This window comes from Xiphophorus hellerii, chromosome 19 (genome assembly GCF_003331165.1).
Source record: "Xiphophorus hellerii strain 12219 chromosome 19, Xiphophorus_hellerii-4.1, whole genome shotgun sequence".
Classification (NCBI taxonomy): domain Eukaryota; kingdom Metazoa; phylum Chordata; class Actinopteri; order Cyprinodontiformes; family Poeciliidae; genus Xiphophorus; species Xiphophorus hellerii.
The window spans coordinates 18,189,520-18,203,381 of record NC_045690.1 but is presented as its reverse complement, the minus strand read 5'-3'; the positions used below and the strand labels follow the sequence as shown (position 1 = coordinate 18,203,381).

The 13,862-nt window shown below is 38.5% G+C and overlaps 1 long non-coding RNA gene across 1 annotated transcript; it reads left to right on the top strand.

Moving 5' to 3' along the window:
* Positions 1–7,694: 7,694 nt before the first annotated feature.
* LOC116709578 (uncharacterized) lies at positions 7,695–13,438 on the top strand. Its single transcript, XR_004336907.1, has 3 exons — positions 7,695–10,653; positions 10,800–10,849; positions 12,092–13,438. It is a non-coding gene; the product is annotated as an uncharacterized LOC116709578 (long non-coding RNA).
* Positions 13,439–13,862: the final 424 nt, after the last annotated feature.

Here is a 13,862-nt window from a genome sequence, read left to right as displayed (position 1 = left end):
TGCGTCCTCTCATCCTCTCATCCCTCTTTTTTTTGTGTTTATCCTCTTTTTTCCACTAACTTTTGCATTCATCTGTTCCTCTCCTCATCTCAATTTCTCTGTTCCCCTTGATCTTTTTCTTTTCATTAAAGTTCTCTCAGAGCCGCATGCAGATCCTTTTGAAGTATACACACAACATGTTCTAGCAAGTAACAGAGACTTATTTTTAGTCAGAATAAAATGATGTTCATACATGTTAAAAGATTAGGATGATTAGTTCTAACATTAGAGTGCAAGCTGCTTGTTGCAGTTTTAATTGGATTAAATATTTAACATTTTAAATGACTCCAGTTGCGTTACAAGCTATTAGATTTATCTCAGGACAATTAGACGATGAAACTGAATTCAGTGTTTTTAGATTTTTTGTTAACTATTTAATCATGTTGAGCTGACGTATTTGAAGGAAGGAAAAAAAAAATCATAAATGAATAAAATAACTGTACTTATTGACTGATTTCCATTTTACAATGCTTCCCCAAATAATGCTGGACTATTTCACATCTTTTCAGATTACAGCAACAAACTTCTACGCATATTATTTAGATTGTTTTTTAGATAGAAAAAGATTGAGAGTGAAAAAGTGTGAATTAGAAGGAAATAAAAATGAAAAACCTGAAAAGTTTGGTGTACATTTGCATTCAGGGCGATGTCCTCTGATATCCATAAATAGAACTGATGCAACAAATAGCCTCTTATGTTGCCTAATTAGGACATTGTCCCATCCTGTTTGTATTTTAATTTTGTTATTAATGCAACATTAAGGCCTCAGAGAACATTAGCGAATAAACAGCCTACCAAGCACACACTTTTAAAAAAGCAAAATGGATCCACACACCATGTTTGTGGTGATACTGGCAGTCTCATCGCTTTTGCTATGATTTTCTTGTTTCGATAATAAAGTGGATTCATGTTAACAAAGGCAATTCTGAAAAATAAACTCTTTCAGAGGCTACAAAAACCAGGGGTCGTCACTTTTGAATTTTCAACCAGACCTACTATGCAGTTGGTTTAGACCAAAGTACATCAATGCCTTACAAAGACTCTGGAAAAAAAAATGTCCAAAATTTAACCCGGGTAAAAAAAAATCTATGCAAAGACTTTCAAATTACCATTCACACACACTCTCAGTCCCATCTAGCTAAGCTTGAGGTACTTTTCAAAGAAGAAAGGGAAAAAAGTTGATTCTCCAAACCCAGAAATGTTTTAACTCAGAGCTACTGAATCCAGGCTCACACGTTAAAACCTTTTGGGAGTCGTTAAAAAATGTGAAAACTTTCACAACTCACTCCTTGACGTTGGTTCCATCACATAAAATCCCAATATAAATACATTGAAAAGGAAAAGTTGCACAAATTGATGCTGTATCCATTTAGGATACACATACAGACAGAATAACATTTAACATCTATAGTTTCCTCAAGTTCCCAGTGAGATCCATTAATTCTGTCCCTTGTACCTTCAAAGAGTCTCTTCTCCTGCCTCTTACTTTCGTCCACTGCCTACTTTTTCAATTACCCTCCCCTGTGTTCCTTCTACCTGCTCCCTTTTCCATTTGCTTTCATCTACCTTTCTTTTATTCTTTCCTTGTACTTTATTCTCTCCCACGTTCTTTTTTCTCAGTGCCTCTATCCTCCTGCTCCCTGTCCTGGTTCCCTCTCTCCTGCTCTCTCTCTCCGTGGGGCAGCAGCTCTGTAATGTTGTTAGGACATGCACTCATTAATAACCCGCACTCCGAGAGTCTTTACTAGTGGAGCGTGAATCTCTCATCCATTTGGGGACGAATAGAGGGTGTTGTTCTGGGTGTGTGTTGGTGAAGGGTGTACGCATAAAAGCCAAAAAAGAAGAAGAAAGAAAGAAAGAAATCAGTGACGTGAGAGAAACGTGATGTTTTATAGCATTGCTAAAAGAGTGCTGAATCAGTTTGAAGTTTTCCCTAGCCAAAAAATACTTTACGTGTTTGAAAACTGCGCCACTCGTCCTCGTTATGGGACCTCGCCTCTGTGCACACCTTGGCCCCGTGAATCATTACTTGCGAAAGACCGCCAGAAAAGTCGCGCACATGCAACAGAGAGAGCATCTTGCAATCCTCCAATTACGGGTAGGATCTGAGAGAGAAGCGCCGCTGCCTCATAAAAGAATAATTTGTGGCTGTCCATGTCTGAACCTCATTAAGGAACAGGGAGACATTTGAAGTAGTGTCACGGATAAACATGAGAGCTCAGGTAAAGGCGGCTGTCCGGCAATTAGCGGCGACAGGGGGAACTTAAGAGAAGTTAGTGAAAGTTAGTGTGACTTTAACAAGGTTGTGTGTGTGAATGGGTGTGAGCGAATGTTAGATTTATGCTCGGTGTGCCACCTCTGCCTGCTCCTGCACACCGTAACAAGTCGACAGGTGTACGGGCCGGCATCCCGGACAATGACTAATGCAGCACTAATGGTTGAACTCACCCCCACACATGCACACATATGGAAAGAGAGAGGAGGGATGTATTGTACAGTGAGTGTAGTCTAACCTTAGCAGTGCATGGAGCTTTGAAGCCAAAACAAAGAGGAGAAAGCAGAGGATGGAGGGAGGGTGATTAAATAGTCTTGTTAGTCCACAGAGTGGTTCAGAACATTAAGAGCTGGGCCATTCATCAGTATAATGCACACACGCTCACTATGTATACGCTCATATTGATTGGGCATGTTCAAAATGTCTCTGGTCGGCGAGTCTGGGAATTCTCATCGGATAACGGCCTGCAAAGACACATCCACTCTGTACCCAAAAATTCCCACATGTACACACACACACACATAAACCTTTTACTTCCCATCTCGCTTTCTCTCAAACAGATTAATTTTCCATCACTTACCCCTTCTGTCATGAGTGTGAGCGCTGGCTCATTAAAACTCTCCAAACTCCCTCCCACACCTCCCCGTCAGTCTCTCCCCTCATAAGTGGACAGAGCTCTCTCGTTCTACGCAGGTGGAGATGGTAAGTGAGAAAATAAATAACTTACACACACATACTTAGAGACGTGGGCAAGATGAGGGGGTGAAGGCAGTTTGACTGTCAGGAGAGGAGATGAGAGAAGGAAAGTGAGAGGAGGGAAAAAAAGGGGACAAAATAGGTGGATTGTTAGCAAAGACAAACTAAATGAGGAAGGAGGAGGAAGGATTTGTGCAAATAGGATGAAAAATGAGCAGACAAGGGAGGACAAACATTAGGAAAATGGAAGGAGGTTTGGGGATGTTAAATAAAAGAGATACAAAAATAGAACCTATGTGGATAAATCCATGAATTTATTCATTGATTAATCTTAAGTGAGAAGAGAAAGCAAAAATGACATGTTTACTGAAAGGCAGTGGTGATTTCTTCTGTTAGCGATGTAGCTCCCCCAGAGCGCCCTGGTGCAGTTTTCTATTGCTTGTTTGCAGGTCCGGTCAATGGGAGTCGGACTGTAATAAAATCCAGCCACGCATAGATTCATGAAACTGAAATCTGGGACTGTTTACCAAGCAGTTTTTTTACTCTGATCTCTAGTTCAAAGCTGAAACACCTAGACTGGTCAAACTCCTGGTTTATTAAATTTTTATTCTATGTTTGAAAGTGCAAAAAAATATGGGGTTTTTTGCCACTATAAAATGAACTGGCACAATCATGAAAACAGCAAAGTACAAATAGAAAAAAACTTTTGACTATATTATGCTAACCTGATCCCACATTCTTGATTTTTAAAACCTACTGATGAAAACCTTATGTGTATATATATATATATATATATATATATATATATATATATATATATATATATATATATATATATATATATATATATAAAAGAAATGATAAAGAAATGCTCCTGCAGGGTGAAGTTCATGCCAGAGATCTGGCAGGACACACATTTTCTCCTGGAGCTCCCAGTTATTCTGAAATCCAAAGTCCCTTGTTATCACTGTTTAACTTTAATCTTCAGTCTAACACTTTTAATTATCACAATGATGCGAGTTGTTACCTCTTCAGTGCTGGGGATATTATGATGAATGCTTTCTAAGCAGGCCCGATATTAATCTGATCACTGCGTACTTTGGGATAATCCGTCAGCATGCTGCTCATAATAACTCCTGATTGTTGTGAGTTAGTCTCAATGCCACAGCAGCTGGAGGTGCGTTTAAGGACCATTAGTTACGCAGAGAGAGGGAGGGGGCGTGAGCGGGACGAGCACAGGAAGGAAAAGGGGATGGAAACAAAATAAGAAAGGAAGGGCTAGCAACGAAAGGCAAAGAGAGGAAAAATAAGTGGGTGAACCAACAAAGATTGCATTTGCTTCAGTCTTTATTGATCATTACCGTAACAGACAATAAATTAGTGTTTGGTCATCTGGGTATTATGATACTATAATAACATCTTCAATCAGTTTAATACAAGTACCGTGAGCCAAAAACACAACGTTGTTCTTTGAGGCAACCTTTACATCGGACTAAACCACATCACAACGTTAAAAATGATCCAGAATATCGACACTCTGCAGGGTTTGGAGGACGTCTGATAGGTTGTGTCAAATCTGTGTAACACAGATAAATTCAGATAAATTCATTATCTGTGTTAAACATACACACCCTTTTGTGTTATGATTGTTCATTGCAACACTGGCAGCATATTTGAATGTTTACTGCTGCAGGAGTAAAATTCATTACAGATTTTATTTACTTCTTTTGCCACTTACTCTCCCCTTTACACTAAAATAATACTGCAGTTTTAGATTTACTAAAGACAAAGATGTCAGTGTTTCCTGGGATTTTTGATCTCAAATTCAGTTTGCATTTTTTTTTTTACATAGCACTGATAAAAAAATAAAAATAAAATATATATATATATATATATATATATATATATATATATATATATATATATATATATATATATATATATATAAAATCCCCGAAAACATTCAAAGTTTAAACTCAGCTACAGCAATGTCTCCAACTTGAAGGTACAGAAAACCCTAAAATTAATAAATCTTCCTATTCAAGCATTTAAATGCCGAGTCCGGTCTTCTTGAGGTTTCTCCATATTATCAATATAATTCACAAAATCGTGACTTTTCATGGCAAGGATAGAAGCAGCTACATTTATCATAAATCTCCAGTGATTTATTTAAGACTTTCCTTCAACTGATGACCATTCTGTACATTTAATAGTCAGCATTTGCAGGCCAGGCATAAAATAATGAAACAAGGACACATAATTATGAGCTTATTCAGCTATTTTCTATATGTTCTTGACTTACTTGAGCACCAGAACAGCTAAATTAGCTCCAAAAGCCCTTTATGCTCTGTTGAATTTGCAAGGACTATTTGTTTTGACTCCCCCGCATCACCTTAATCTCTTATCTTGCAGAATCGTTTATTTGGAGAGCTGCTTAATAAAGCTGGACTATTTGTGACTCCTGATTGCAAGCCCCAGTTCGCTTGTAAATGGGCTGTTAAAGCTAAAGGGAACATTTACTGAAAATGCTTTGAAGTGAACTTTCAAACTGTGCCTTAAAAGTAAGAGCAACTTTTAAAAAGTGCTTGCACACTCGTATTATCTCTGTTAAAACGCTACATGAGACAAGAGTGGACTTTTTGGTTTTTTTGTACAAAACTCGTCCATCAGTGCTCTCCAGCCTGACAGAGTAAAGTTGTATGTGCAAGCACAACAACGTTGCAGAAACAAACCCCAAAAGACATGCACCCCAAAAAGATTATTTCTTTTTTTTTTTTTTAGTTCCACAGCAACGCGGCGTCCTGCTGTGCCGCACGACGTCAAACAAGCTCCCAGTGCTGCAACCTGGGAACGCGTCGCATGCAGGAACTGGAGCATAATGAACAACAAAGTCGACGCTATCTGACACAGCTTGCATTAATATTATATTAAAACACATTTCCAAAAGACCAGATCAGTGCACACACTCACACCCATCAACATCAGAGAGCGTGGCTCTCCTCATGAATATTCCACTGCTCTCGGCGTTAAAAGCTTTTTTTTTTCTCCAGCGTTGCTGGCAAAACGCTGCACAGCTGTGGAAGCAGTGTTGGAAGGTGAGCGGAAGGTGTTGGACTGAACAGATAGTAACTGTAATTTAAGCGCGAGTTGGTGAGTGTTGATATGTGTTTAAAATGATGGAGGAGTTTCAATTTTTTAGTATCTGGTCATCATTTTAGTGCAGTGAAGGGCAAAATAAGATGGGTTAGGATGTATCAAGCAATGAGTAACCAGGACAAATAAGAAAACTAAAACTAAGATCCATTAAAAACCATTTACAAAAGCTTTATCATGTGTTTGATAAGTGTAAACCTTATATTTCTGCAGGTCACCCCAGTTGATATTGTGATTACGACTGTGATTCAATATATTGTCGAGCTCGGTAATATTTTGTGTATTATGTCGTAGCTCACAGTGTAATAGACAATGCCCTAGAAAACTAAAAAGTGTCTCTACCTCAAGAGGTTGTGCTCGATATGTTCACAACCCCTGGAGCAGCGAGGAGCATTTTTTAAATAATAACAAATAAACAATGATTCTAAAGTTCCACAGTCGGTAACTTTTTTTGTGCTTTTTTTGCTTGTCAATGCGAAATGATGCTCCATGCTGTACATAATGTGAACCACAAATGACCAATGAAAAGTTGGTATCTGATTTTAAGCCAATGATTTGATTTTAAATGAAAAGGTTGTCTTTGTTTTGAGGAATTTGGACTGAATTTCCCCTTATTCAGTTTTAAAAAGCTACATGTTTACACTGGTCAGAGTTCAGTGAACAGAAATTTAGGATTCCTGCAACTTTTATTCTATTAAAAAAAATCCAAAAATAAGCATTTTGAATGATCATTATACTTTACCACTTTAAATTGAGACAAATGTGTAAAACCATGCGTCAACTTAAATGAACTGAGGTCAATATGTTTATGTTCTTTTTGTTAAGAGAATTTTGGCTGGGAAAGATTTTTTTTTTCTTTTTTTGCAAAATCAGCCACCATTTACACCTTTGATTTTGTTAATTTACTACTAAGTTCTGACTTGCATTTTAGCCCCAGTTTAAACATTTTCTCAGACAAGTGAAAAAAAACAAACACTTACTGTAGAAGGGCCTTTAATTAGCCCTCTTCTTCAGTGTCTTGCCAAACATTCAAATGTCTTGAGCTTGCCCACGTTTTTATGTCACTGCAACAATTTCACTTTTGGGTGGGAAAACACAAAATGCCGTACAATTGTGAAATATAGAAAACCAGGCTTTCATTCTTTTTAGAAGTAAAATCAGAAAAGTGTGGTGTCCATGTTGTATTCACCTCCTCTGTGTCAATTCATTAAAAAAACACATTTTGTCACAGTGAGTATCAAAATCTAGACTTTATATAAGCTTTGAATAAATGTATTTCTCTGTTTCTGCCACGCCTGCTGCTCCACTGCCCTTCCTCTCCTCTTCCTGTTAATTACTGATTGCTTCTGCCCTTATACAGCCTTTACCCTGCTACTGGAGTTTCCACACTTCCTGGTGTAATTTTGTCCCAGTTTCCTGCATATATTGTTCAACTCTATACGATCCTGCGGGTGCTACAATCCCCAGTTGGCTGATATTTTTCGATTCCTCATCAGTTACCTCTTTGAGGAATCGAACCAGATATAAATATATTTTTGTTGCACAAGGAAACACATGGAGCTCTGGTTGTGGATGATTTATTAATGATCCATAGCTGAATCATTCTTAGTTATACATTTACATAGTAATTACTGTGTAAAAGTTTCAAGGCCACTTTGACAAGTATCATAAAGCATCTGAGTAGCTTTTAAATTAAAACGGCACGTTTTCAACATCTCTCATAATAAAGACCTTCTGTAAAGCTGAAAGGTGTGTCATGGTAACTGCATAATTATGAAAACGAGTTTGGCAGCTGAATAAATCTAAGAAGTGAAGCAGAGAATTGACGGAATGATTTTTTTTTCCCATTGCAGTCGCTCTCTTCTTGCTGAATTCTGTGTCAGCATTAATGATCTGATGACGCAGATCTTCCATGCCTCCTGAGACAGACAGCAATCACTAACTTTTAAATAGAGACGTTTCAAAATGAAACATCATCATCCTCACAGCTCTCTGAAATATTTGCTAAAACATTTCCCTCCTCTTGCATCTCCTCTGAGGAATCTGAAGGCATCTGCTAGTTTCGCCTCCACTCCAGGCAGACGTCATCGCTGCTCTTCTGCAAACACACCCTGCATGTTCACACACCGCACCGCGCTCTCCTGGAGTCCTTGGACCCGCCATCCTCTCCGCACCGGCAGCAGAGCGTACATTAGGTTCTTCTGGGTTGCCCTTGAACCTTTATAAAGAGCTTTTTTAGAGTTTCCCGTCCACCAGCACTGGCCGCTGAATGAAAATGTGGACATAAAAGACTTCTAGCTCTTTATTCACCCTGAGGGTGTGCTTTAAAGACACAAAAGAATCTAATTTACTGTTGAATTGACTTTCAAAATAATAGTTCATTTGAATTGTAAAATTAAAACACAATAGCACTTTCTCCAGGACTGTGATTTTTACGTAGCAGGGGAAAAAAAAAAATCCTCTACCTTCAGTGGATGATGTATTTGGCTTTTCATATATCTTTAAACTCCATGAGAATTTATGGTGGTGAAATCACTTTTCAAAGCATAATTGCAGTTTTTTTAGTATATTTCAACCATTCTAACATAACATTTTATGTTGCATTTCATAAATCCAGAGCTGAATTTACCTTATTCAATAGGAAGTGTAATATCCACTGTAGTCCTGTGGAGGGAATATATGGGGAAGTCCAATCGGTACGTGAAGGGCCATTTTTATATTTTTGATATATTTGTAGGAAGTTTACATTGTCCTCTCAAGTGAAAACACACAACGATTAAAGCTGCAGTGGGTAACATTTAAAAAATTTTTTTTAATTTTTTTGTTAATGCTGTCTCTAGAAATCTTGGCTCACATTTTATTGAACAGTTTGAAATCCTAAATTCATCTTTACAAACTTACAAACTTCTGAGGGCTTCTGTGTATTCATACAAAGCTGAAAAACAAATTCTAATAAACGTTGACGCATAAATCCGCATTATAATTAGAGACATATCCCCCCCGTACGAAATAATCACAATAAATCGTTAGCCACATCCTTGTATGACAACTTTTCCACTAATCCTCTTCATCAGTTGAACAAACTGCGACAGAATTAAACGAAAGGGGAGAGTCGCCCAGTGAGGTTGAGACTAATCTTATTTTACAAGGAAACATAAATCCCCTAGGTGCCTGAATGCTCCTGCACTCATTCCCTGCAGTTTTAAAGGTTAAGAACCCCCTATAAATAAGCGGGGCACCACATTAAGTTTCTGATCAAGAGATGGATAGACGAGGCCCTTGAGCGCTGTTGGAATGTGTCATGTTGCATAAATTCCCCGACTAAACTGACAGCGATTACTCTCTAATTAGTCCACAGAGACAAAAGAGACGTGACGAGGGTGAACCACTTCTGTCAGTCGTATCACAGCGGCGCTGTTGTGATGCTTGGAGCCGAAGCCTACTTGTGACAAAAAAAAAAAAAAAAAAAAAGTGACTCATTTGTGTCGTATCTGCTTTACAAAATACAATTTACTCAGTTTTGCTTAATTGATGGCATTTGTTGTCTGATTTTTGTGTGATTATAGTGCCATTGTTTTGTTTTGTTTTTTAGGTAGGGGAAAGCTGTGCTTGGAGAAAATGATGGTTTTAACTTACTGGGAGTATTCTACTTCCTTTATATTTGTTGTTGTAGGGGGTAAAGGGACTGTTTGTGTTTGCATGCAGTGGCTTCTAATTAAACATTTAAGTGCTTTTGGGAGTCATGCTTTAATGTATTCTTTTTCTCTTATCCCTCCTGTTGTTTTTCAATATTTGGAACCTGAAGAGATGAGAGTAATGAATATAATGAAATCTCAACCAAAACATTTTTGTTTTTAGGCTTGGCTGCCCACAAACTAATGAAAATTTAGTGAATGTAATTTATTTTTCTTGGGATTTTGTGTGAGACTGTGACACACAGTAGTGCAAGAAAATCACATATAGTTTTCAAACGATTAAAATAAGGAGAACTTGCTGTAATGTCAGTGACTCAATGTGATCGGAATATATGGAAGTGTCTTTAAATCTGCTTATTTGATTGGTTTAACATATTTCTGTGTATAAATCCGGTTGTTTTTGCAAAGTGCTTTGAGAATATGAAACTGTGCTATTTGAGTAAACTAAATTGAATTAAAAAGTAAATCCAAACAGTGTTGTTCATTGCTGTTACACCCTCAGAATCAATACTTGCATTTCTGCAAGTCCTTCGGTTTCCACCCCCGCCATCTTTTTTTTTGTTGTTGTTGTTGCTATTCTTCATATTCTAGTTGAGTCAAATGAAGAGTGTGTGTGAACATCAATCAATTGGATTTAGGTCTGGACTTTATCTGTTCTCATGTTTGTTCCAGAATCAGCCTGTGTTTACATCCATGCATCTTCCCGTCATCTTGGAGCAGCTTCTGTAAAAAAAAACATCATGATAACATGATGCTGCCACCACCCTATATCTCTATGGAAACAATGCCTTCTGGGTGATGATTACTGACTGTTTTCTGCCACACATGTAGCTTTACATACACCAAAATAAATAAATACAAATTATTTTGTTATGCCCCCTAAACTGCACCCAGAGCTTTCATTCAGCGTATCACTTCCCTCTTGCTTCTCCTCCAAACAGGCAGAATGAATGATCCAACTGAGCTGTGGATCTCTGCAGCTCCTCCAAAGGTAATATGCATCTCTTGGCTGCTTCTCTGAATAATGCTCTCTATTCATTGTCTGTCAATTTATCCCAGTTTTGTCAGATGTGCTGGTTGATCAGCATAAAGCATTTTGTTCACTAATGTGAGCTCTGACAGATCTTTGAAACTGTCTCACAACTGTACAGCAAATGTATTAAAACAAACACAGGCGGATATCTATTGATTTTGTGAATCTTAAAGGCAGATTTAAAGACGCATCACTGTAAAAAGAGTCAATACAAATTCAAACCATACTTTTCATGTATTTTGTTTTTATTTAAAAAAGGTGTGTTAATTGCAACGTCAGAAAAAATTAAAACACATTTTAATTTTTTACGTTAAAAGAAAATAACATTTTTATTGTCCATGCATTTATTTTCAAATTCAATTACAATTCTGAACATTTTACTTTAACAGAATTGTTTTTGTTATATTGGAAGTGGTTGAAACTGTCATTAGTATTTTAGATCCATCAGAAGCAAGGCTCCGCTGTTAATATTTTATCAAGAAAGTTAAACAGCAGCACAAAAGCGTCCCACTGTTAGAAGAGCTTCATCAGATTATATATAATCATATGGTGGCGCTTTGAGCATCAAAATTTGATTTCTTTGATTTCTTTGTCATTTTTTTCCATTTGGCCTCAACACATTGTTGGACTCCGCTTAATCAAATCAGCCCTTAATTAGTTTTTTTTTTTTTTTTCTTAAGCAATCTCCCAAATGCTTTGAGGAGTATCATAATTCAGATTTCAGCATTGAAAACAAATATATTTTACTAATTAATTGGACTCTAATTTGCTTCCTCATTCATCTACTGCGATGAATCTGCCTTCTCGGAGTCCGACTGGTAAATGGAGAAAAGCCAGGCACGCCGAGCCCCTCAGAATCTCATTAATGCGCTCGCTCTCCTACATTTCCTCCGTCTCCCTGGTGGTGCTATCAGAGGAGTGAATCTGTGCGTCTTCCCTGCAGCTCTACATGAGCTCCATCTCCTCGCCCGCACTGTCTGGCTGAAAACATGCAACCCACACCGAAGCGTTTCGCTCGCTGCTAGACACTTAGCTGCGGTCAGACGGAAAATCCATACAAAGACTGGGAATAAAATAAAAAAAAAAGAAGAAGTGAGAGAATGCCTTTAAACGCAGTGTAGCCCATTAGGTTTTGCAGGATGAAATCCACACAGACTCGCTTAGAAGGATGATGATTATTATCTCTCCTCTCATTTTCAGGGTCTGGTATGACCTTCTTTGTCCGTGCAACCCGGTGTGCTGCTGCTGCTGCCAGGTTGAACTAGCCAGAGGGCACCAGGGGTCCGCAGAGGCGCTGTGATGGATGGTCGGCGCTCATTTATGGAGGAAAAACTCTGCTCTGTAGTGTGTTTGGTTTTCTGCATGGTCCAGTACATGCGTATGTGTGTCTGCGAGACTAACACAGGTAAAAGAGAGCAGGAGGTGTGGTGGGCCTTTGATTCTGAAGCGTGCCACAACCTTGACCTTGCTTCTGGGCAAAAACAGGCCAAGCTTCGTGTGTTTATATGTGTGTCTGGAAGAAAAAGAGAGAGAAAGAGAGAGAGAGAGCAAGAACTCAGCTGACAAGGTTTTAAAGGCCAGAGGGTAGTCTAACCTTGGCAGAGAACAGACTGGACAACGGCCAGCCTCATCTTCACCTTAATCCCCAAGCCTAATAAATCCTTCACCAGGCCCTGCAGAGACTACTGCATATTTCACATCATGACCTGATCATTTTTCTGATACGTTTTCACCATTACACCCCCAAAAGAGCTCATTGAATAACATCCCAGTGAAAGTTCAAAACGGCACAGCACTTCTTTCTTCTGACTGTGGGTGGCACTATTGAGCCACTGTAGCTTGAGTGGCTGGGTCCAGTCATCAATAGTCAGATGAAGGCAGAAAAAGCCCTGCTGAACAACAGTGCAATTCACTCATAGTGGGTTCTTGCGCCCCAGCTTCCTGCCTCCACCCACCCCTGAGGCTGTGATGGATGTGCTTGCCCGGATAGGTGGTTATGAAATGCTTAACAACGTGACATAACAACGCATAACAATAACAATTTCACTTTACACCGTTCCTCAAATGCCTCCGCCGTTTAGTCTCTTTAGGTAAAGCAAATTAGCAATAAACTGTTACCAAACAGAGATCGCATTAACGGCATGGAAAATATGAGAATATAAAAATTAAAGACAGTTTACAGGACAATAAACATAATAAAAATGAAGCGTTAAAAACCTTTTAAATGGATACCTTTTATGAAAGCTTGATAATTTAATAAGCAGCTCATACTCGGTTAGATTTGATAGAGAGAGTCGACAGACTTTGTTTTTCAAGTTTGGCCGCAGATTCTCATTTGGATTTGTGTCTGGACTTTGACTGAGCCATTCCAACATGCGAGTATGCTTTGATCTAAACCTCTGAATTCCAGCTCTAAAGGTATGGTTTTCATTCTCCTGCAATCGTTATCAGCTTCTGGATTACTTAGTTGAATGTTATCTGAGTTCTGTGTGTTCCTTGTGTTGTTCAGCTGCTTCGTGTTGTGTATTGCGGTTCCACTGACCCTCGTTTCAAGGGTCAGTGGAACCTACGTGTACACGTAACGTGTACACGTAACGTGTACACGTTACGTTGTAATGTGTACACAGTTTTTGATTCACTCCTAGCCATTGTTCTTCCTTGGCTCAGACTTTGCTTTGCGGCAGCTCCGTCACATTCATTTAATTAGTCCCAAATGTTTCTTTTACCAGTAATCACTCACTTCCTGGGTTTTTATACTCCCCAGATTATTCAAGTCATTGTCAGATCCTCCTGTCGATTAACACATTTCTGTTTCAGCAGCTTCTCTCTTTGCCCTTCTAGCTTTTCCTCTTTAATGTAAATCCTTGGTTTTCTTCATGAAATATCAATAATTTCATCCTGCCCGACTCCTGCATTTAGATCCCAACTTACAACACATTTACCTTTTAGCCTCAGATCTTTTGTAGCTCAT